The following is a 23,812-nucleotide window of genomic DNA, read 5'->3' as shown; positions in this document are numbered from 1 at the left end:
GCACTCTCTTTGATAGGTCCAGGGTAAACTACACAAATGAAGCAGCTACTAGGGTAGCAAAGTACTTATGGAGTGCACTGGTCATAGTTTGAGCTGCTCTAATGAACACTTGCCAGTCGATTCACAGCAAGAGAAGTCAAACGTCATTCAGAATAAAAACACTTTCACTGTCAGAATTTTATCAGTAAACCGTCAAAATATTTGTAATAAAGTTCCTGAATTTACTACCCTCCGGGAAAGTTCTTGCACTCAAATTATCCCTGGGCCCAAGAGCTGAAACCCAAAGAGGAAAGCTCTGAGGTATTTAGCAAGTCGTGGAATCTATAACAGAAAGACAGATTAGAGACCATTGGAGGGGAAATGTCCATTGCAGTTGACAAAATATTGTCTTTATTGAGGTTGAACTGAAGTAAACTGGTCACGTATAGCAGTTGTAGGTGTAAGTTAACTGTTGGATGTTTTTACTGGCCACCCAATTCTGCTGTGACAGTTCTAGAGTCATTGAAAGAAAGTCTACAGTCAATAGTGCATAAATACCCAGTTCATTCAACACTAGTTGGAGGTGACTTGAACATATATAAACTGGGATGCTAGGGATTCACAGACACAGTCATGTGAAATATTTTCCAACACATTTTCTGAAAATTGTCTTGAACAGCAAGGTCAGCAACCCACACACAAGTATTAGTGATCATGATGTCAGTACAGCATCTGTGATTATGAAAGTTAATAAATCAGTCAAGAAGGGGTAGTGTTCCTGCTAGATAGAGCAGATAAGCAGTTATTAACATCTCAGTTAGACAGTGAATTAGTTCCAGTAAGGTGGATGTAGAGGAATTATGGAGAAAGTCCAAGCTGACTGTAAATCGTAGTCTGGAGAGTTACATGCCTAGTAAGTGGGTAAAGGATGGAAAAAACCGACCATGGTTGTAATACTAAATTGAGCAAATGCTGATAAAGCAGAGGCTGCTGCACTCTAAGTTCAAAAGTAAAGTCACAATTGATGACAAACGAGGGTTAGTAGAGATTCGTGCATCTGTGAAAGGATCTATGCACGAGGCACACAATAGCTACCACAGTTACACCTTAGCAAAAAAACCAGCAGAGGACTTGAGAAAATTCTGGTCATATGTAAAGTCGCTAAGTGGGTCTCAGGCCTCCATTCACTCTCTTGTTGACCAGTCTGCTGCGGCAGTTGAAGATAGCAAAACAAACGCTGATGTTTTAAATTTCATGTTCAAGAAATCATTCACACAGCAGAACTGTACAAACATACTGTCATTTGACCATCAAGCAGACTCCCATGTGGATGACCCTGGGATATATAAACAACTGAAAGATTTGAAATCATCAGGTCTGGGTGGAATACCAGTTCAATTTTACAAAGGGTGCTCTATGGCATTGGCCCATTACCTAGTTTGCATTTCTTGTGAATCTCTCATTCAGCACAAAGTCTCAAGCGTCTGGAAAGAAGAGCAGATGACTCATGTATATAAGAAAAGACCCTCAGTATTAGAAACCAATATCCCTAGCTTCTGCTAGCTGCAGAATCCTTGAACGTCTTCCCAGTTTGAATATAATAAACTTTCGTGAGATTGAGAAGCTTATGTCCATCCACACATCATGGTTTTAGAAAGCATCATGCATGTGAAACTCAGTTTACCCTTTCCTCACATGGTATACTGAGAACTATGGATGAAGGGCCACAGGCATGTTCCTTATTTCTAGATTTCCAGCAAGCACTTGACACGGTGTCCCATTGCCGGCTGTTAATAAAGGTACAAACATGTGGAATAAGTTGGCAGATATGTGAGCGGCATGAAGACTTCTTAAATAATGGAGTCCAGTATATCGTCCTTGTCGGCAAGTGTTCATCAGAGACAAGGGTATCATCAGGAGCACCCCAAGGAAGTATGATAGCACCCCTATATACAAAAAAGACTTGGCGGACAGGGTGGGCGGCAGTCTGCGGTTGTTTGCTGATGATGCCATAGTTTCAAAGTATAGTGACTGTAGGAATGTACAAGACTGCTTAGACAAAATTTCCAGTTGGTGTGATGAATGGCAGCTAGCCATAAATGTAGAAAAATGTAAGTTAGTGCAGATGAGTAGGAAGAACAAACCTGTAATGTTCGGATACATTATTACTGTTGTCGTGCTTGACAGTCAATTCCTTTACGTATCTGGGTATAATGTTGCAAAGCTATATGAGGTGGAATGAGAATGTGAAAACTGTGTTAGGGAAGGCAAATGGTTGACTTCAGTTAACTGGGAGAATTTTTGGAAACACTGGTCCACTTGTAAAGGAGGCCACATATAGGACGTTGGTGCAACCTATTCTTGAGCACTGCTTGAGTTTTTGGGGTCTGTATCAAGTTGGATTGAAGGAAGGCATTGAAGCAGTTCAGAGGCAGGTAACTAGATTTGCTACTGGTAGGTTCAAACAACATGTAAGTGTTGCGGAGATGCTTCATGATCTCAAATGGGAATCCCTCGACAAAGGCGAGGTTCTTTCCGAGAAAAACTATTAAGAAAAGTTACAGAACCGGGATTTGAGGATGGCTGCCAAATGATTCTATTGCCACTAGCATACATCATGCATAAGGATAATGAAGATAAGATACAAGAAAATAGGGCCCATACAGAGTGAACATACAGTCATTTTTCTCTCTCTATTTGCAAGTGGAATAGGAGGGGAAATCACAAGCAGTAATACAGGGTGCCCTCCACCATGCAGCATACAGTGGCTAGGGGAGTATCTGTGTAGATACAGATGTTAAAGAAGCATGATAAATTCTGTAATGCCAGAACAATGTTCTCTTAGTTGTTCAGCCAACATGTTTTTCTTCCTGCTGTATCTTCTGAAATTGTCCTGAGGTGACATACTGTTTCTTTGTGTGTCATTGATTTTGTCGTATTTTTATGTAGCCTCATCAGTAATCTGCATTAACATACACACATTCTGAATGGTATTTATCATATGAAAATTTCTAGTTGGGTAGCAATTTCTGAAATGTGAAGATCTTATGCATGTTATGGGTGAAATGAGTGCAAGCTTCCAGCATGCATGTAATGTTTGCTATACACGTGATCATAGAACAAACAAACGTGCTGATAGTCATTGCATTTTGAAAATATTAATTGTGTATTGTTGTTCTGTGATAATCTACCCTGATGTATGTGTGATTGCTCAATCTACAGTAAAAAGAGATGACAATCTTCTTATGGGAAATTAGTAGACTGGTTACCATGCATTCGACAGCTCATCCTATGATGACTTCCGTGCAAGTCACAGTCACATACCTCCTCAGTTCTTCTCCAATGGAAATAGTAAGGACAGTGGACAAAAAACTGGTCACCTACAGGAGAACACTACATATAAACTTGAAAATGACTCAGTTTGACAAAATAAAGTTTCCTCAGTTGTGCTGTATCCAACTGAAGCCAATCATTTATGATTAGGTCTTGTAGTGTGAAATTGTTGGGATGTTGACTGCTATATTTCACCCATTGGTCGCAATAGTCCCAGACATTATTGGACCATCTGAGGCACAACACAGTCTCTGTGTGTTCAATCATGTGTGTGTGCACCTGTGTGAACACAACCGTTGTCATCATGGAAGATGGGAGTGTCTACAAAATATTGATGATGTAGAAGAAATCACAACACTTGGTCACTGAGAATGTTGAAATAAACAACCCAGTTTAGTGAATGAGTGGTCCTAAGTTGTTGTGCAGAGAGAAAACCTAAAACATCATGTAACCACCTCTGGTCTGATCTACACCCTCCACATACTGTGTATTAAACCCATTAGGCTATTTGTGCTTTAGAAAATTGCATTATTTGAAAATATGCAAAATTGTGACTTAATGGACCCCACTAAACATAGCCTGTTGGAGACTTGTAGCTTTGCGTGATGCTGTGAGCAGTGGAATTTGGGAAGGTACCCAAGTCTTGAGTGTCAGCTGCATGCAGAACCTTTACTAGTATTGGTTTGGAAACTCGTTTACATGGACCTGTATTCATTGACAGTTGTAATTTGTGAATGCTTTGAAACCTACTGTTATTTACAATGCATAACACTTGCCTTCAGTCCCTATTAGGATATTTTTACAACTAGTGTTTTTACACCATGGTACATGGCCGCCAGGGGTACATTATTACTTATAGACACCTCTGACAGTTTCTTGTTTTAGATGTAAATTCTAAGCAGATTATCAAGACTACTAAACCTGAGTACAGGAGAGTAGTCAATCAACCAAAAATTGAAAGTTTTAGAAAACTTCTCACAGGTATGAGCTGGAAAGATGTTTCTAGTGCTCATGACGTGCATGGAAAAAATAACACATTCATGCACAATGTCAGAACCATGTTTGAAAACTGTTTTCCTCTAAAAATTACTCAAATTAAACAGAAGTCTATAATAAAAACCATGGATTACACAAAGAATAAATATTTTGTGTAAGACAAAAAGGAAAAATGTATCTGTTGACCAAAAATAGCTAAAATGCTGATGATTTAGCTAAATACAAGGAATATTGTAAAATATTTTTAAAAAATTAATTCAGACACCTAAACAAATGCACTACGAGAAGAAGATAGCAACTTCAGGGAACAAAATAAAAACAATAAGGGATATAGTGAAAGAGGAGACTAGTAGAACCAGAAAGGAACAGGAGAAAATAGCATTAAGGGTAGATGACACATTAGTAACCGATGGGCATAGTGTGCCAAATATATTTAACAAGTACTTTATATCCATTACTGATAGAATGAGATTGTCAGGCTCAGTAAGTAATGCCCTTGAATATATGAAACTAGCATTTACAAATAGCTTCAGGTACATGAATATGTCACTCACTTCACCAAAAGAAATAACTTCTATAATAAAATCTTTAAAAACAAAGCATTCTAGTGGTTACGATGAAACAGTAACAGAGTTAATTAAGGCATGTTCTTGTGAGTTTAGTACAATTCTAATTTACTTGTGTAACCAGTCTGTTATAACTGGGACATTTCCTGACTGGCTAAAATATGCAGATGTTAAGCCTCTATTCAAGAAAGGGGATAAAGAGATACCATCAAAATACAGACTATAACATCACAGCTCCTCCACCAAATTATAACATTTCAGCTCCTCAACGCCAAATTAAAACATTCCACTTCAATTTGTTTGCACTTATAGCGATCCCAGCTTCCTCAGCCAAATTAAAACGTTGCATTAGGAGGTGTCTGCTTCGTGCAAACGGTCTTGAGTTCATATTGACGACAACAAGTAATTCTTCATTACAGACGTTTATTTACAAACAGCACTGACAGACTTCACAGACTCAACAACTGACTCTCAGAGCTAACCGCACTGCATATCCGAATTGGCCACTGACAACTCCTAGGTGTATTAATATCTTTCCAAACAATGAGAGTCTTTGACAATGTTTTGTTTACAATACGATAGCAATTCACGACTTAAAACTAAATTAGACATTACAGAATTTTAGTACAGATTAAAGTAAGTAAAAGGATCAGTACATATAAATTCTTACAAGCATAATTTCCAAATAGATTTTATAACATTTTTCTACCAGCTTCTTGATAACCTTCACCAGACTTGCACCGACGTTTCCAGATTCTGGATATTTCTTGAGTGATTTAGAACAACTATTTATATGTAAAATGATTTAAATCGTGTTTCAAAACGTAAATAAATCTTTTTAGCAATATTCCTTGATACAAATCGTCTTTCGAAATTAGGTTATGAAACAGTTTTCGTATTTTTGCGATCATAATATAGAATTTCTCCATAGAAAGTTCCAGAAGTGTGCATTAAACGTTCATTTACAGACTTTCTCTTTAGCTGGTGAGTTTTTAAAAGTATCTTGTCCATATTATACGGAATAATTTAGCTCAAAACTGATAATTTATACAATTAATCAGAGTTACAGCAAACAGTGAGTCTTTCTTTTACAAAATGAAATATAATTACAAAATTGAATGAAAATAGGTCACTAACACTAATATATATTTACATTAATTCTATTTTTGTTCTTTCTGTGCAAAATGTCCTAATATTGACACAGTACAATATTTAAACATCACCAAAGTTTCCCTTTACATTTTGCATATCTATATCGAGATCTCCTAAAAGTCTACAGTATCGAATACTTCAATATGTCCCAATATGTCCTGTAATGTTACAAGACCAATTTCAATTTTGTCAGCAAAACTAATCTAATCTAACAGTTGGTTTTGATACACCAAAAAATTGTGGAACTTCATTCAGGATGTGGTCATTGGAATGTCCAAGCGCAGTAGCTCCTTTCTGCTATTTTATCATATCTCAATATCAACTCATCTAATTGCACTGATTCCATGCACTCGATTGGCACATAAACACCAGTAAACTGCCATGATCTACACCAGTGATATAGGTCATATGACTGCATGGTACCATGCACAGTGCTACAAAGTAACCAGTGTGATCTTTTAAGTGGTGACTAGTATTTTGGCATGTGAGTTTAATATCTAATGATCTAGATATTGGTAGATGCTATTGTATAAACTTCCTATTTTCCCACAATGCAGTCTGTTTTCTGCAATGGTTAATTTTTCAGTGAAGATGGTCAGTGGTAATCTGTCTTGTTAGTTGAGATGTAATCACATGAATAACATGGATCAGTATCATATAGAGATTAAAAGATTTTGGAAGGCATATATTCTCGATGACAATAAGGCACACAAATGTCATTGTTAACCAGCATTAAATTAATAAGTGATATGCTCCCTTGCAGACCATTTACTCACTGTCATAATGAATGCTACCCAACTTTTAATTGCATTTTCTACAAACCGCTGTTTGCAACATATTGAACTGATGGGACTAGTTTCATCATGACAAGGTATACAAAGTACACTATAGACAATGAAATCTGTTGAAGTCCAACAACTGGTTCACTTAAGATGTAATCTAGACCATCTGGCCACAATCAAATGCTCTTAAATCTTCTGTGTTACCCAACCTGTGACTAAGGCTATCATTTCAAAGTTTCAGAGGAGGATCCTAATATGTCATGCTAAAGTCTCTCTCTCTCTCTCTCTCTCTCTCTCTCTCTCTCTCTCTCTCTCTCTCTCTCTCTCTCTCTCTCTCTCTCTCTTCCCCCCCCCCTCCTCCCTCCGTGTGTGTGTGTGTGTGTGTGTGTGTGTGTGTGTGTGTGTGTGTGTGTGTGTGTGTCTAATATCTACATCCATACTCCGCAAGCCACCTGACGGTGTGTGGCGGAGGGTACCCTGAGTACCTCTGATCGGTTCTCCCTTCTATTCCAGTCTCGTATTGTACGTGGAAAGAAGGATTGTCGGTATGCTTCTGTGTGGGCTCTACTCTCTCTGATTTTATCCTCATGGTCTCTTCGTGAGATATACGTAGGATGGAGCAATATACTGCTTGACTCTTCGGTGAAGGTATGTTCTCGAAACTTTAACAAAAGCCCGTGCCGAGCTATTGAGCGTCTCTCCTGCAGAGTCTTCCACTGGAGTTTATCTATCATCTCCGTAACGCTTTCGCAATTACTAAATGATCCTGTAACGAAGCGTGCTGCTCTCCGTTGGATCTTCTCTATCTCTTCTATCAACCCTACCTGGTGCGGATCCTACACTGCTGAGCAGTATTCAAGCATTGGGCGAACAAGCGTACTGTAACCTGCTTCCTTTGTTGTCGGATTGCATTTCCTTAGGATTCTTCCAATGAATCTCAGTCTGGCATCTGCTTTAGCGATGATCAACTTTATATGATCATTCCATTTTAAATCACTCCTAATGCGTACTCCCAGATAATTTATGAAATTAACTGCTTCCAGTTGCTGACCTACTATTTTGTAGCTAAATGATAAGGGACCTATCTTTCTATGTATTCGCATCACATTACACTTGTCTACATTGAGATTCAATTGCCATTCCGTGCACCATGCGTCAATTCGCTGCAGATCCTCCTGCATTTCAGTACAATTTTCCATTGTTGCAACCTCTCGATACACCACAGCATCATCTGCAAAAAGCCTCAGTGAACTTCTGATGTCATCCACCAGGTCATTTATGTATATTGTGAATAGCAACGGTCCTATGACACTCCCCTGCGGCACACCTGAAATCACTCTTACTTAGGAAGACTTCTCTCCATTGAGAATGACATGCTGCGTTCTGTTATCTAGGAACTCCTTAATCCAATCACACAATTGATCTGATAGTCTGTATGCTCTTACTTTGTTCATTAAACGACTGTGGGGAACTGTGTCAAACGCCTTGCGGAAGTCAAGAAACACGGCATCTACCTGTGAACCCGTGTCTAAGGCCCTCTGAGTCTCGTGGACGAATAGCGCGAGCTGGGTTTCACACGACCGTCTTTTTCGAAACCCATGCTGATTCCTACAGAGTAGATTTCTAGTCTCCAGAAAAGATATTATACTCGAACATAATACGTGTTCCAAAATTCTACAACTGATCGACGTTAGAGATATAGGTCTATAGTTCTGCACATCTGTTCTACGTCCCTTCTTGAAAACGGGGATGACCTGTGCCCTTTTCCAATCCTTTGGAACGCTTCGCTCTTCTAGAGACCTACGGTACACCGCTGCAAGAAGGGGGGCAAGTTCCTTCGCGTACTCTGTGTAAAATCGAACTGGTCTCCCATCAGGACCAGCGGCCTTTTCTCTTTTGAGCGATTTTAATTGTTTCTCTATCCCTCTATCGTCTACTTCGATATCTACCATTTTGTCAACTGTGCGACAATCTAGAGAAGGAAGCACAGTGCAGTCTTCCTCTGTGAAACAGCTTTGGAAGAAGACATTTAGTATTTCGGCCTTTAGTCTGTCATCCTCTGTTTCAGTACCATTTTGGTCACAGAGTGTCTGGACATTTTGTTTTGATCCACCTACCGCCTTGACATAGGACCAAAATTTCTTACGATTTTCTGCCAAGTCAGTACATAGAACTTTACTTTCGAATTCATTGAAAGCCTCTCGCATAGCCCTCCTCACACTGCATTTCGCATCGCGTAATTTTTGTTTGTGTGCAAGGCTTTGGCTATGTTTATGTTTGCTGTGAAGTTCCCTTTGCTTCCGCAGCAGTTTTCTAACTCGGTTGTTGTACCACGGTGGCTCTTTCCCATCTCTTACTATCTTGCTTGGCACATACTCATCTAACGCATATTGTACCATGGTTTTGAACTCTGTCCACTGATCCTCAACACTATCTGCACTTGAGACAAAACTTTTGTGTTGAGCCGTCAGGTACTCTGTAATCTGCTTTTTGTCACTTTTGCTAAACAGAAAAATCTTCCTACCTTTTTTAATATTTCTATTTACGGCTGAAATCATCGATGCAGTAACCACTTTATGATCGCTGATTCCCTGTTCTGCATTAACCGATTCAAATAGTTCGGGTCTGTTTGTCACCAGAAGGTCTAATATGTTATTGCCACGAGTCGGTTTTCTGTTTAACTGCTCAAGGTAGTTTTCAGATAAAGCACTTAAAAATATTTCACAGGATTCTTTGTCCCTGCCACCCATTATGAACGTCTGAGTCTCCCAGTCTATATCCGGCAAATTAAAATCTCCACCCAGAACTATAACATGGTGGGGAAATCTACTCGAAATATTTTCCAAATTATTCTTTAGGTGCTGAGCCACAACAGCTGCTGAGCCCGGGGGCCTATAGAGACATCCAGTTACCATGTCTGAGCCTGCTTTAACCGTGACCTTCACCCAAATCATTTCACAATTCGAATCTCCGTCAATTTCCTTCGATACTATTGCACTTCTTTTCGCTATAAAAACGCCTCCCCCTTCACTGTCCAGCCTATCTCTGCGGTATACATTCCAATCCGAGTTTAGGATTTCATTACTGTTTACATGTGGTTTCAGCCAACTTTCTGCTCCTAGTACTATATGGGCGTTGTGACCGTTTATTAATGAGATCAGTTCTGGGACCTTTCTATAGACGCTCCTGCAGTTTACTATTAGCAAATTAATATTGTTATTCCTTGTTGCAGTTTGCCTACTCCTGCCTTGCCGCGTCTCATGAGGCGTCTTGTCGGTCCTAGGGAGGGAATTCTCTAACCTAAAAAAAAACCATGTGCACTCCACATGTACTCCGCTACCCTCGTAGCCGCTTCCGGCGTGTAGTGCACTCCTGACCTATTCAGGGGGACCCTACATTTCTCCACCCGATAGCGGAGGTCGAGAAATTTGCACCCCAGCTCTCCGCAGAATCGTCTGAGCCTCTGGTTTAAGCCTTCCACTCGGCTCCAAACCAGAGGACCGCGATCGGTTCTGGGAACGATACTACAAATAGTTAGCTCTGATTCCACCCCGCGAGCGAGGCTTTCCGCCTTCACCAACTCCGCCAACCGCCTGTACGAACTGAGGATGACCTCTGAACCGAGACGGCAGTAGTCATTGGTGCCGACATGAGCAACAATTTGCAGTTGGGTGCACCCCGTGCTCTCTATCGCCGCCGGTAGGGCCTCCTCCACATCTCGGATGAGACCCCCCGGCAAGCAGACGGAGTGAACACTGGCCTTCTTCCCCGACCTTTCCACTATTTCCCTAAGGAACTCCATTACCCGCCTAACATTGGAGCTCCCAATAACTAATAAACCCCTCCCCCCGTGTGCCTGCTCGGACCTTGCTGAAGGAGCGGCCACATGTCCACTCACAGGCAGAGCGGGCGATGCCACAAGGCCAGCTTCCACATTGACCCTCTGCCTCGTGCGCCGCGAATGCCGCTGAACCCGCCACTCCCCTTGGGGAGAGGGTGGCCCAACCGCGCCCGGTACCCGTGAAGATGTCTCGACAGCAGGGACAGTGGGTGAAGCATGTAACACCTGGGGTGTACCTTGCGACGCACCAGACTCCCCACTGCCGCTACACTCCGAGGGAGCAGCCTGAAGACGGCTGACCGCGGCCATCAACACGCTCAGCTGTTCGCGAAGAGTGGCCAGCCCCTCCTGCGTCCGTACACAGCAGCCACACATCCTATCCATCCTAAGAAATCAATGTACTATAGAGTGTTAATCAACTTTTAACTAGACTGCTAATTCACTAAAGGCGGTTGATTATTGACTGAACTGTGATTGCTAACCACTTCTTGTAGAAAACAAGGAAAATAGCACTACCTGTCTCTGGACTGTATTGAAAACAAACACTAGCACTACTAGCACTATGGCTGACTAAAGGGACTCTCTGACTGTATTCAAAACAAACACGAGATCTATGGAACACTTAATAGCACTCGACGATTAAAGCTTCCTAAAAGCAAAAACACGCAGAAGAAGAAGTGACAAGTAAGAAAAATACAGTTAATACTTAAATTAAGGTAGCTCGCTGCACAGCAGACGTGAAACAGACGGCGGTTAGGGCGACACTGACACTACTGGCACTATGGCTGACTAAAGGGACTCTCTCTGACTGTATTCAAAACAAACACGATATCTATGGAACACTTAATAGCACTCGACTATTAAAGCTTCCTAAAATCAAAAAAAAAAAAAAGCAGAAGAAGAAGTGACAAGTAAGAAAAATACAGTTAATACTTAAATTAAGGTAGCTCGCTGCACAGCAGACGTGAAGCAGACGGCGGTTAGGGCGACATCTTCAATTAAACTGCGTGCAAGGTTTCCTGTTTAGTTCTAACTTTTAAGGGTTTCATGTACTAGATGATTCTCAAATAATAAAACTGTTTAAAATAATCATTGTTCTAACAGTCTATGAAACACATGTGTGTGCATGCACTCACGCAAGCTCGCTCGCTTGCTTGCTCACTCTCTTTCTCTCTTCTCTCTCTCCTCTCTCTCTCTCTCTCTCTCTCTCTCTCTCTCTCTCTGTCTCTTTAAGCCATGTTCGGTATCCTGCTGGATAGACAAAGAGTATGGTTTGTAAAAAAAGTCACCATCTGGTGCAGCAAAGCCGCCTGTGGATGTACATAATTGATGACACCGAGTGGAAGGAGCGAGTAACTTCAATATCCAAGCTGTGAGCCTAATAAGACCTTTTGTTTTGATCAACACTTATCTAGTACAATCTGCTAAAATGTAAGCAGAGGAAATTCAAAGACTACAACTGGGTCATAAACAGCTCCACTAACAGTTTCATACAAGCAAACCAAACTGCATGCTCATTGCTACGTGGGAGTATTTTATCCGCACAGTGAGCCACATCTCATTGGTGATGTGATTCTTGTTAGCAGATTGGACAGCAATGCTGAGTATCTTTACCTTAAAACTTTCAGTGCCATTTGAACCTATTCCATCTCTCGGTGGGGATGCAAAAGTCTCCACATTTCTGGATTTTCAAAAGGCTTTTGACACTGTACCACACAAGCGGCTCGAAAGGAAACTGCGTGCTTATCGAATATCATCTCAGTTATGTGACTGGATTGGGATTTCCTGTCAGAGAGGTAACAGCTCGTAGTAACTGATGGAAAGTCATAGAGTAAAACAGAAGTGTTTTCTGGTGTTCCCCAAGGTAGTGTTAGAGGCCCTTTGCTGTTCCTTATCTATATAAACGATTTAGGAGACAATCTGAGCAGCTGTCTTTGGTTGTTTTCAGATGATGATGTCTTTTATTGACTAATAAAGTCATCAGAAGTTCAAAACAAACTGCAAAACGATTTGAAACAATATCTGAATGGTGTCAAAGATGGCAGTTGACTATAAAGAATGAAAAGTGTGGGGTCATCCACATGAGTGCTAAAAGGAACTCATTAAACTTTGGTTACATGATAAATCAGTCTAATGTAAAAGCCGTAAATTCAACTAAATACCTAGGTATTACAATTACAAACAACTTAAATTGGAAGGAAGACATAGAAAATGTTGTGGGGATGGCTAACCAAGGACTGTGTTTTATTGGCAGCACACTTATAAAATGTAACAGACCTACTAGGGAGACTGTGTACACTACACTTGTCTGTCCTCTTTTAGAATACTGCTACACAGTGTGAGATCCTTACTAGATAGGACTCACATTGAAAAAGTTAAAAGAAAGGCAGCATATTTTGTATTAGTGTGAAATATGGGAGAGAGTGTCACATAAATGATACAGGATTTGGGCTGGAAATCATTAAAAGAAAGGCGTTTTTCATTGTGGTGGAATCTTCTCATGAAATTCCAGTCACCAACTTTCTCCTCTGAATGTGAAAACATTTTGTTGACACTGACCTACATAGGGACGAACAATCACCATGATAAAATAAGGGAAACTGGAGCTCATACAAAAAAGATAAAGGTGTTTATTCTTTCCGCACACTATAAGAGATTGGAATAATAGAGAATAGGTGGTCAATGAACTCTCTGCCAGGCATTTAAATGTGATTTGCAGAGTATCAATGTAGATGTTGATGTGGATTTAGGTGCAGATGTAGATCAGTACACCTCATTTGTATTCCATGACAAATACAATATAACTTAATCACGCAATATCAGCTTTCACAGCTGGTACTCGCCTCATTTAAAATTTCCAGGCTGATAGGCTGTGGTTGACATACAAAACTTTTTCCTAATGTTTCCTCTCTGACTGTGGGAGACATCTTCAGGGGTAATGTGGCAAATATACGAGCAGTGTAGAAGGCATCACAGTCCATCACCAGACATTGACTGTGAGATTATCTATAGTGATGCCAACATTCTCAACTGAAAGTAATAAATTGTCATTCTTATGTTGCAATGTTGACGTGAAGATTTTATATAATTTATCATGTTCCTCTTTCTGTTAAAATTATTATTGTATTTATAAATCTTAATATTCTCTCTATAAATATGTGCACGATAATAACAAGGTTTTTGATATAATGCTTCTATCAGTGACTTTTATTCCATGGTCACCTTCTTGATAAAAATGTTCCACCATGTATGATTTATCTGTATGTCCCAGGTGGCAATTCCTCTTGTATTCAACCAGACAGGTGTTATCACTTCTTTTTGTGGTACCGGTATAAACCAATCCACAACTAAAAGGAATTTTATATACACCCAGTGAAGCCAAAGGATGTTTATATCTTTTGCTGATCTCCAACTTTCTTTTATATTTCTGGAAGATCTGAAGGTAGTTTCCACACCATATTTACTCCACACTTTCCCAATGTACTGTGTAATGGTACTGATGAATGGAAGGAAAACTTTCCCTCTGGGCAGCCGTCATACCTCATCTATCCTAATCTTCAAACTTGTCTTTTAAGTTAGTCAGTTCTCAAATTTGTGTGCCCTCTCTACCTCTTGTATCGTCTGGGTTGGCAGTTAAAATCTTTATGCAGGTAATGGTTAGTATGCATGGCTTTCCTGTATACCCTATGGCCTATCATCCTGCCCCTGGCTTGATAGCACCCACATTCAAGAAATTCAGTTGGCCATTATTCTCAGTCTCCATACACAAATTGTATTTTCAGATTGATACTGCTCAGATGTATCAGTAAGGCATCCATTTCTGCACAGTGTGCCATACTACAAAAGTATCACAGATATAATGATAACACCTGGTTGGTCTTTTACTGGCAGTCTGAAAGTCCTGTTGTTCAAAGTTCTCCATAAACAAATTGGTCATAGCTAGACTGAGAGAACTGACCATAGCCACCCGGTCAATCTGTTCATAAAGATCATGTATTGAATATATAGCATGGTGATGCAGTGTCTGAATAATTCCACAATATATGCTGGAATAATAAACATTATACATGAGATACCTTCATTCACTGGAATTGAGGTAAATTATGACACATCAAAACTAATAAGGATATCACCTTGGTCCATGTGCATTTCCTTTACTTTGTCAATGAAATGATATAAATTCTTAATATGACTGTCAGTTCCACAAAATAAAAGTTGCAGCAGTGAGGCAAGGCATCTAGCTAATAGAAGGTGGGAGACCCTAAAGCACTCACAATAGGCCTGAAAGAAATCTGTCGTTGTGCCCCTTGGGTAATCCATACAGCCTAGGTGGTTTGGCTTCCATTTGCAGAGTAACTTATTATTGTCAGGGGAGAATGATGATGCTTTAACCAACTGATTGGTGATATTTAAAAAACTTGTTAGTAGGATCCTTCTGAAGTTTGTCATAAATGGTGGAATCCAAAATATTGTCAATCCTTTCATGATAGTCCTCACTCCTCATCAGGACTGTGGCATTATCCTCATCTCTCTAATCCGTGCCTCAATATTTACTATAATATCCTCTGTGGGTACTTTAAAGGGCATCACAGAAAAATTGCTTCCTTTTGCTAGAAGAGAAGTTTCAATTTCAGTTGAATCTGTACCAGACAGTTCAAGAACTATCCACAATTGAAACTATTGACATGACACAATCCACAATGATTTGAGATATCAGTTTCCTATGTGCCAAAGCATACATTCTCTTCCGTGCCTGACCATCTAATCAGCCATCTTGGCAATTGTTGAACATTAGAGGTCAGCATGACAGCTGAGAATTTTGTTTTCTGTTTCCTGTTTTGTAAATACAAACTGAAATAATTTCCCTCTTAAGTGATTATTGATATAAAAGTTCTCTGTAAACAATGCACCATTTACAGACATATATTTTGAAATGAATCAGAGCTTATAAGTAAGAAATTTTAGAGGCTATCTCCCATCATATTATACATATTACCTGTGCCTTTCTATAGTATTGATAACCATTTGTAGATGGAAGCTCCTGTTGACAAATGATTTAAATTTGTATCAATGACTTGTCTGGGATACCATAGCAAATGAGAATTACACAAAGTGCATTCAATAAGTAATGCAATACATTTTTCCTTGAAGCGGTTTGGTTTTATTCAGAATTCCAATACGCAATAGTATTCTCCACTCTTTAGGCCACAAACCACTATTTTTCAACATATGCTGAGGTGAGAAAAGTCATGGGATACTCCTAATAACATGTTAGACCTCCCTTGCCCAGTGAAGTCAGCTGCTTTATGTAGCGTGGACTCAAAAACTTGTTGGAAGGTCCCTACAGAAATGCTAAGTCATGCTGCCTCTGTAGTCATCTATAATTGTGAAAGTGTTGCCAGTGCAACACTTTGTGTGCAAACTGACCTCTTGACTATGTGTCGTAAATATTTTATGGGATTCCTGTCAGGTGATACGGGTGGCAAAATAATTCACTTTAACTGTCCAGAATGTTCAAAACAATAGTGAACAGGTGTGGGTCAGTGAACATTCCGTAATTGTTTGGGAAGGTGAAATCCATGAATGGCTAAAAATGGTCTCCAAGTATCCAAACATAACAATTTCAAGTCAATGATCAGTTCAGTTGGACCAGAGGATCCAGTCCATTCCCTGTAAACACAGCCCACACCATTATGGAGCAACCATCAACTTGTATAGTGTCTTGTTGACGAATTGGGTATGTGACTTCGTGGACTCTGTGTCATGTTCAGACCATCACCTATTACCAGTCATGACTCATTTGACCAGGTCACTGTTTCCCAGTCATCTAGGATCCAAGTGATATGTTTATGAGTCCATGAGAGTCACAGCAGGTGATGCCGTGCTGTTAGCAAATGCACTTCTGTTGGTCATCTGCTGCCATAGCCCTTTAACATCACATTTTGCTGCACTGTCTTACGGGATCCATGTGTCACATGTCCCACATTGATTCATACAGTTGCTTATCTGGAAGTACTGACAACTCTATATAAATGCTGCTATTTTCAGTTATTATGTGGAGGCCATCAGCTATTGCACTGTCTGTGGTGAGAGGTAATGAAAGAAATTCGTTGTTTGCAGCACATTCTCGACACTGTGAATCTCAGGATATTGTATTCCCTGATTATTTCCTAAATATAATGTCCCATGTGCCTCGCTCCAATGACCATTTCCTGTTCAAAGTCTGTTGAATGGCCATAGTCATGTCGTACACCATTTCACATGGATCACTTGAGTACAGTGACAGCTCCACCAATGTGATTCTGTTTTATACCTTATGTACACAATATTACCACCATCTGTATATATGCTTATGGCTACCCCATGACTTTGATCACCTCAGTGTAATCTCCATTCAAACACACTGGCCTTACACCACATTATTAGGGCCATGGTGCACATGGTACCACTCTAATGGTTATTGACAAGAACAATGTGCTGATGCATCAATATCCTCCCAATCATCCTAGTACTGCTTCCTGTGGAGTGCATCTTTCACTGGGCCAAATTCATTGCTCTTTAAAGTTTTGTGTTAGACAGCAAGGAACCTACAGAGCTGACACACTTGAGTACCTCAACTGGTGGATGAGTGTGTCAGCACTACCAACAGAGTTGTAGCAGAGTGTCTGATTGATCACCTCCTATGAGAGTATCTACATGTTTCAACATTGCAAGAGTCGCACCTGTGTGTGGTCAGCTGTCATGCAGGAGATGGGAGAGGTTTGCATGAATTTGTTCTGATGATGACAGATACCTTCCCAGTGTTTCACCATGCTTCTGTTCCCTGCCATTTCAGATTCAGATTCAGATTCCTTAATTGCCGTTGACCACATGCTGTGAAATAGGCTTTATAATGATGTCTACCTACATACAAAGTTACTATATTAGTTAGTGTTTACATTACAAGTACAAATTATTTATGCTATAGTAATCAGTTGTACAGTATTGCAATCATTGACTTAAAACTCAATTTCTATGTTACAAGTATCCAAGAAGTCTGTAAGAGTGTAGTATGGATTGTCAATTAACAATTTGTGCAGTTTACTTTTACAATTACTGAAAGGTGTACTGACTGCTGTATGTGTAAATTTGTTAAATAATTTCAAACAGTTCAGTTTGGGAGAGTTGCCTTTTTTTGTCGGTCTCTGTCTAGGAATGTCAATACTCTATTTGTTTCTCGTGTCACGAAAGTGTATGATCTCTCTGGCATTAAATTTGGTTCTGTTCTTTTTAGCATATATCAGTGGTGCATATATATACATAAAGATTTATCACTGTCATTATTTCCATTATGATGAATAAGGGACAGCAGTGCGCCCTTGGACCAACCTTGCACATTATTCATAGCACCTTTTTCTGCACCAGTGGTATATCACTGACATGATATGAGTGGCCCCATAGTAACAGCCCATAAGATATATGAGACTAAAAAAGTCCAAAGTAAGCTGCTCTGAGATATTTGTTACTCACTAGATCAGATATTTTCCAGATTAGATAGGACACCCTTGATAACTTTTTGCAGATATGGTTGATATGAGGTTGAGAGTTAAGTTTGAAATCAATGTGTATTCCAAGCAGTTTTACGAATTTTGGTTCTACCTTGTTAGCCAGTCCCAACTGCAGATGCTGAGTTTTCTCTGGACCACATAGAAGTTTTTTAGCCAACAACGAGTTCAATTTTAAGGTGAGAGAGCCCTGTGATTTCTGGTGTAGCTGTGAGAAATCTCGGTCTCTGCTGATTAAGTTTGTATCATCTGCATAGGAGATAACTGACTCAGGCCCAATATAAGATGGCAAATCATTAATTGCAACAATGAAGGAGAAAGTTCTAACGACAGAGCCCTGAGACAAACAAGTTGTGGCATTATTCATGAAAGAGTGTTTGTTTTGAATTGACACAAATTGTCTCCTGTTATGTAGATAAGAGTTGCTTATTTCTAACTCTCAATTATTTATACCATAATACTTTAGTTTGGCTAGTAGGATATGAAAAGGTGAATCAAATGCCTAGCTCAGATCACAAAGTTCAAGTGAGACTGTTTGTTTATTTTCAAATGCTGTTAATGTCTGATTAACTATTTCAAGGACTGCAGAGGTGGTATTTTCCCTTGTAAAAAAACCATGCTGTCGATTGTGGAGAAGGTCATACTTTTCAAAATAGTTACTTAGGTGTTTGTGGTCTATAGTTTTCAGTGAGGTGTTTTTCCCCCTTTTTGTATATAGGTATAACTTTGGAAATTTTGAGCTGATCAGGGAAAACTCCAACTTCTAGTCTTTTATTCATAATAAAAGCAAGTGGACAGCAAATGAAGTGTGTTGTCCTATTTATTGTGTAGTTAGATAGCCAGTAGTAGGCCATACTTTTCGAGTTTGATAATTTTCTAACAATATTTATTATATATGTGGGTGTGACAGGGTCCCAGTGAAATTCATGGCTTTTAGGTAGGTGATCAGCAAGTATATCAATTGCTAGTATGTCTGACTGTTTAATTTTTGATTTTAATTTATTTACTGTGGTTGTAAAATATTTATTGAGCTCTTCTGGCTCAAGTAGAACATCCTGTGTTTGGGTAGAGGTATGTTCTTGTTTTATAATATCCTAAGCAGCCTTGCATTTGTTTGGGGCTCCTTCTATGTAATTTTCATAGGCAGTTTGTTTGCTAAGGTTAAGGTTGGCATTGTAATATTTTTTATATATCGGGTAGTCTTTATATTAAGTATCATTTTGTTCTGTCGCACATTTGCCGTTGTTTTTAAATGTTTTGTACAGTGAAAGCAATTTTTCCCCGACACTAGCAAGGTCTTCAGTGTACCATTTAAGCTTTCTTCATTTTCTGTTTGGTTTAGTACCGTTTCTTTTCATTGGTGAACAAGAGTACCATAAGTCAGTATATGTCTTAATGGAATTATTAAATAGAGTTTCAACAGTTGATTGATCAGTGCCATATTCATAAACAAAGCCCCAGTTTACCTTTCTGAGGGAGTCTGTGAATAATCTGATATATTCCTCTTTCTGACGTCTAACCCATGTCATACTTGGTTTCTTATTTGCAACCTTATAGTTCTTATCTGGCTGTGTATACTGGTGTGTTGGGAGTAGAGAATCATTATCTGCAAAACATTCATCTGCAATGCTTACACTATATAGGTTCCTTGAAAAATTAACTATAATATTGTCCAAACAGGCATTTACACATTTTGGGCTACTGTTAGTATAACATAGATTTAGTGATCTGAGAAGGTTTAAGAATGTTTTTGTGCTGAGTTCCTGTGTGCGTAGTAAGTCAATGTTAAAATCACTACATATTGCTACATTTGTTTTGAGTTTTAAGATTTTTCTTATCATTTGCTAAAACTTTTCAAAAAATAAGTTAACACCACCGTTTGGTGATCTATACAAGCCATCAATTACAATAGTTTGGTGTATCACTCTTGCACAAGTAAATTTACTATTCAATTCTGAGGACTATGAACTTAAATATACTTTAGAGAATTGTATACATTGTCTGATAAATATTGCAGCCCCCTCCATTTTATCTTTTGTTTCTACACATTATAGCTGCCAGAATGTACTCATTAGGTATGAACAAATCTACTTGATATTCTGTTAGCCAATGTTCTGAAACACACAGTACATCACATTTTTATTTTTTTTATTTTTCAAAAATGTTCTAACTCTACTAGCTTGTTCCTAATGCTGCAAATGTTGACTTGCAGGGTGATAAGTGTGCCTACTTTACGTCCATTTTGTTCCCTCTCTGAGCCATAAAGTTCTTACTTTTTACTTTCGTGTGTGTTTTTTCCCTTTTAAGGAAGCTTGTTGTTATTTTTGGACCAAATCCTGTAAGATTTGGTCCATTTTAGCAGTTTCCCTGTGAAGGAGCACCCAGCGCAATTATTGGCATAATAATGATGTTCTTTTTTTTGTGAAATATTTCTTCTTTAGCCCTGTTTATATCTGTGATAAGTTCCCTTTCGCCATGCTGATTCAGGTGCATACCATGTGTAGTGAAACTGTTCCTTTCATAGCCACTAATATCTAATAATTTTATGTTTGTAAATTTAGCTAAAAATATTCAGTTTATCATTAGTTTGCCTAATTTGTGTATTGAAACCTGACGAATCAGACAGGTCATACCTGAGTGGTAGAGTGGCTACAGTAACATTAGTGAAGTGTACGTGTGTTACTAAGATCAGTTTCTGAATGAATCTTTTGGCATTGTTTTTGTTTACAAAGTTTGCATCTCCGATCAGCACTACACAGGCCATTTTTGTGAGTTTGGAGCATTCATTGTTTATACCAGCAGTAACTGTGTTGAAATTTGCCCCTGGTTTTACTTAACTGTAAATACTTACACTGTTCTCTGCCTGCATTGAGATTAGATTTGAGATGTTTCACCTCATATTTCTGCGGATACTGCTGCGCTTTCTCATCAGACGTCTTGTATTCATTAGCAATAGAGTGCTGATCAGTCTTTTTTTCACACAGTATTTCGTAACATTCTTCAAAATCCAGTCTGATGATTTATTGGTCACAGTTATTTTGCTTACCCTTTTGATTTTGTCCTGCATAATACTTGAGGAGACGCTGTTTTTTGCTCAGTGCCACGTATCCATACTTGAGGTGTGGAAGTCATTTGGATGGGATTCTTTTCACACATAGTCTATTTTCTTTCACTGTATTTTTCACTGAGAGCAATTTACCTATTGTTTGAAGCATCGATACCACTCTGAAGCATTTTTATTGTTTCGTCTTTGTCCCTAACAGCATTTGTGATTCCTCGTTCATGTTTTTCCATGGCGCAGGTACGGCATATCCAAGTGAAGTAGTTCGTTACAAATTCTACACACACTTTTGAGCATTTCACGTGGAACCAGCATCAACACTCTGTGCACTGAACTCCTTTTATCACCTTCTTAGCACACACTTTACAGTTGTTGTCACTTTTAATTACACTTTTGCCCTGGCGGCTTTGACTAACAACATTAACCGCCACCATCTTGAACATTCTGCAAACACATATGAATATCTGTGATGCTCTTGTTTTCCACCATTAGCAACTAAGTGACAGCTCTGTGCTTGGAATTCACCTCCATTACAAATATCATTTTGAAGGATGCATATAGCACTGCCATCTATTGGAATTTAATGAAACTATAGTAGCCGAATGTGGAGTATTCCACAATGTCCCACAACAAATTCAGCATTTTTGCAGCTGAAATTGGCAGAAAAAAGTAAAATATGTTGCATTACTTACTGTTGTAAATACCATTTGCAAAAAGTAACTTAAATGGGGTAGTGCAATAATTTCAAAAGTTAACTCCTCTACTGTTAACAATTTTTAGACTTAATGACAAATTATTCGTGTCTGTTCTGTATGTTATATATTTTGGTGTTTATGTGAATAGAAGCATTATTTGTATTCAATTATGAATTCAGAATAACTAATTTTCTTTATTGCAGCATACAGGATAAGACGAGTAAGAAGACACTGACATTAAAATATCCCTGACAATATCTGCAGTGGTCCAGTATTATGATGATCAGTATTATGAAGAATACATTTACAAGACTTGCTTTCATAAGTGTGAAAATAAACTTTTAAATATATAGCTGTATAACTGTCATTAAGATTAGTTTTTATTTGAATAATTTAAGACCATTATGTATTCCACTTTGTAAGTGTATTGCCATGATGTGCCTTAATATGCACAAATGTACTTTTTATGTGCTGCACATGTAGTTTTCAAATACAATAAATGTAACATTTTTGTAATACTGCATAATGTCATAAAATGTCATCTAGTAAAACCTATATTACTGTGATTATTGGTATATGTAAGGCTCATCCATAGGAAAACTTAGAACTAAAACAATAGATGCAGACAGAGAATGTGAGCCCACATCACAAATCTCTCTTAGTGTCTTTAAAACATATGTTCTTAGATGCAAATGAAAACTAAGTTGTGAGTATTTTCAATATATTAGTCTGAAGAAAATGTTCCAGAAAAGAAGGGAAAAAAATGCGCACAGCTATTCAAAAATTTTACAAAGTCATTTAAGTAGGATGCTTAAGCCACCATGCATTCAGCTACCAGGTTTCAACCACTTTTAAGGGGCAAAACAGGTTTCTATTAATTTTTTAGTGAAATAACAATCGATATTAAAAATTCAAAGTGCTTACATTGCAACACAAGGAATTACCTGTTCAGTCACTACAGAGAATCCCAGGAGGAATGGTTTATACTCTGTGATATGGCAGGAATGATCACTTAAAGCAAAAAAACTTCATATGGTCATATGCCCTATTCAGAATGGTTTCTGAGGACTATGGCTAATGAACATGGTTAGTTCTTTTATGTATTATTGAGCACATTGTCAGATTTTAAACAAATACATGTGTAAAACATGCACTTTACAAAGTATCAATTGAAATACATGTATTTTTAAAATATTCACATTTAAGCATTACCATACACATCACATTACAGCTGTTGTACAGTTCACAATAGTTTCCAAATATCCCACTGTCAGTTACACTGCAGTCTGAGTGCCTCTGCATGTTGGATAATTAGGGCAACAACATCCATGGTGTGGCCTAGTAGTCCATCTCACATTTGTACACTTTCCATTTATAAACCTAAGACCTCATCCAAGCCCATAACCAAAATTTGAATGGCATAAGGTCTGGCTAACTTGGTGGCCAGTTATTTGTACTACCATGACCAGTCTAGTGATTAGAGCAAATGTGGTTAAGATGTTCCTCCCACATGTGGAAAAACGTGGAGGAACTCCATCTTATGTATCAGTCTACATGATGAAAGGAATGTGCTTACAGTGTTGAATGGCTGAGTTTTCCAAAAAAATGTGAGTAGTTCTGTCCTGATGTTCACTCTTCTAGAACAACTGGACCTGTCAACATATCACCAGTCATGTTGCATCGTATATTATTTGTCAGAATTATCAGGCATGTAAATGTATAAAAATATGTTATGGAAGCAGCACTGGAGAATAGCAGTTTCAATTATGATTGTTGACTTACCCATAAATAGTGCTGATACCCATCTTAATTATTTGAAGAATCTGTGGCTCAACTCATCATTGAAATATATTTTGGAGTATG

At 38.7% G+C, this 23,812-nt stretch overlaps 1 long non-coding RNA gene across 1 annotated transcript; it reads left to right on the top strand.

Annotated features, from left to right (window-relative positions):
• The first annotated feature begins 5,379 nt into the window (after positions 1–5,379).
• Positions 5,380–22,504, top strand: LOC126298633 (uncharacterized). The gene is made up of 2 exons (XR_007552634.1): positions 5,380–5,510; positions 22,153–22,504. It is a non-coding gene; the product is annotated as an uncharacterized LOC126298633 (long non-coding RNA).
• Positions 22,505–23,812: the final 1,308 nt, after the last annotated feature.

Source organism: Schistocerca gregaria, chromosome X (genome assembly GCF_023897955.1).
Source record: "Schistocerca gregaria isolate iqSchGreg1 chromosome X, iqSchGreg1.2, whole genome shotgun sequence".
NCBI classification, from domain to species: domain Eukaryota; kingdom Metazoa; phylum Arthropoda; class Insecta; order Orthoptera; family Acrididae; genus Schistocerca; species Schistocerca gregaria.
Note: the sequence above shows the minus strand (reverse complement) of the source record. Positions and strands in the feature narration are given on the sequence as shown.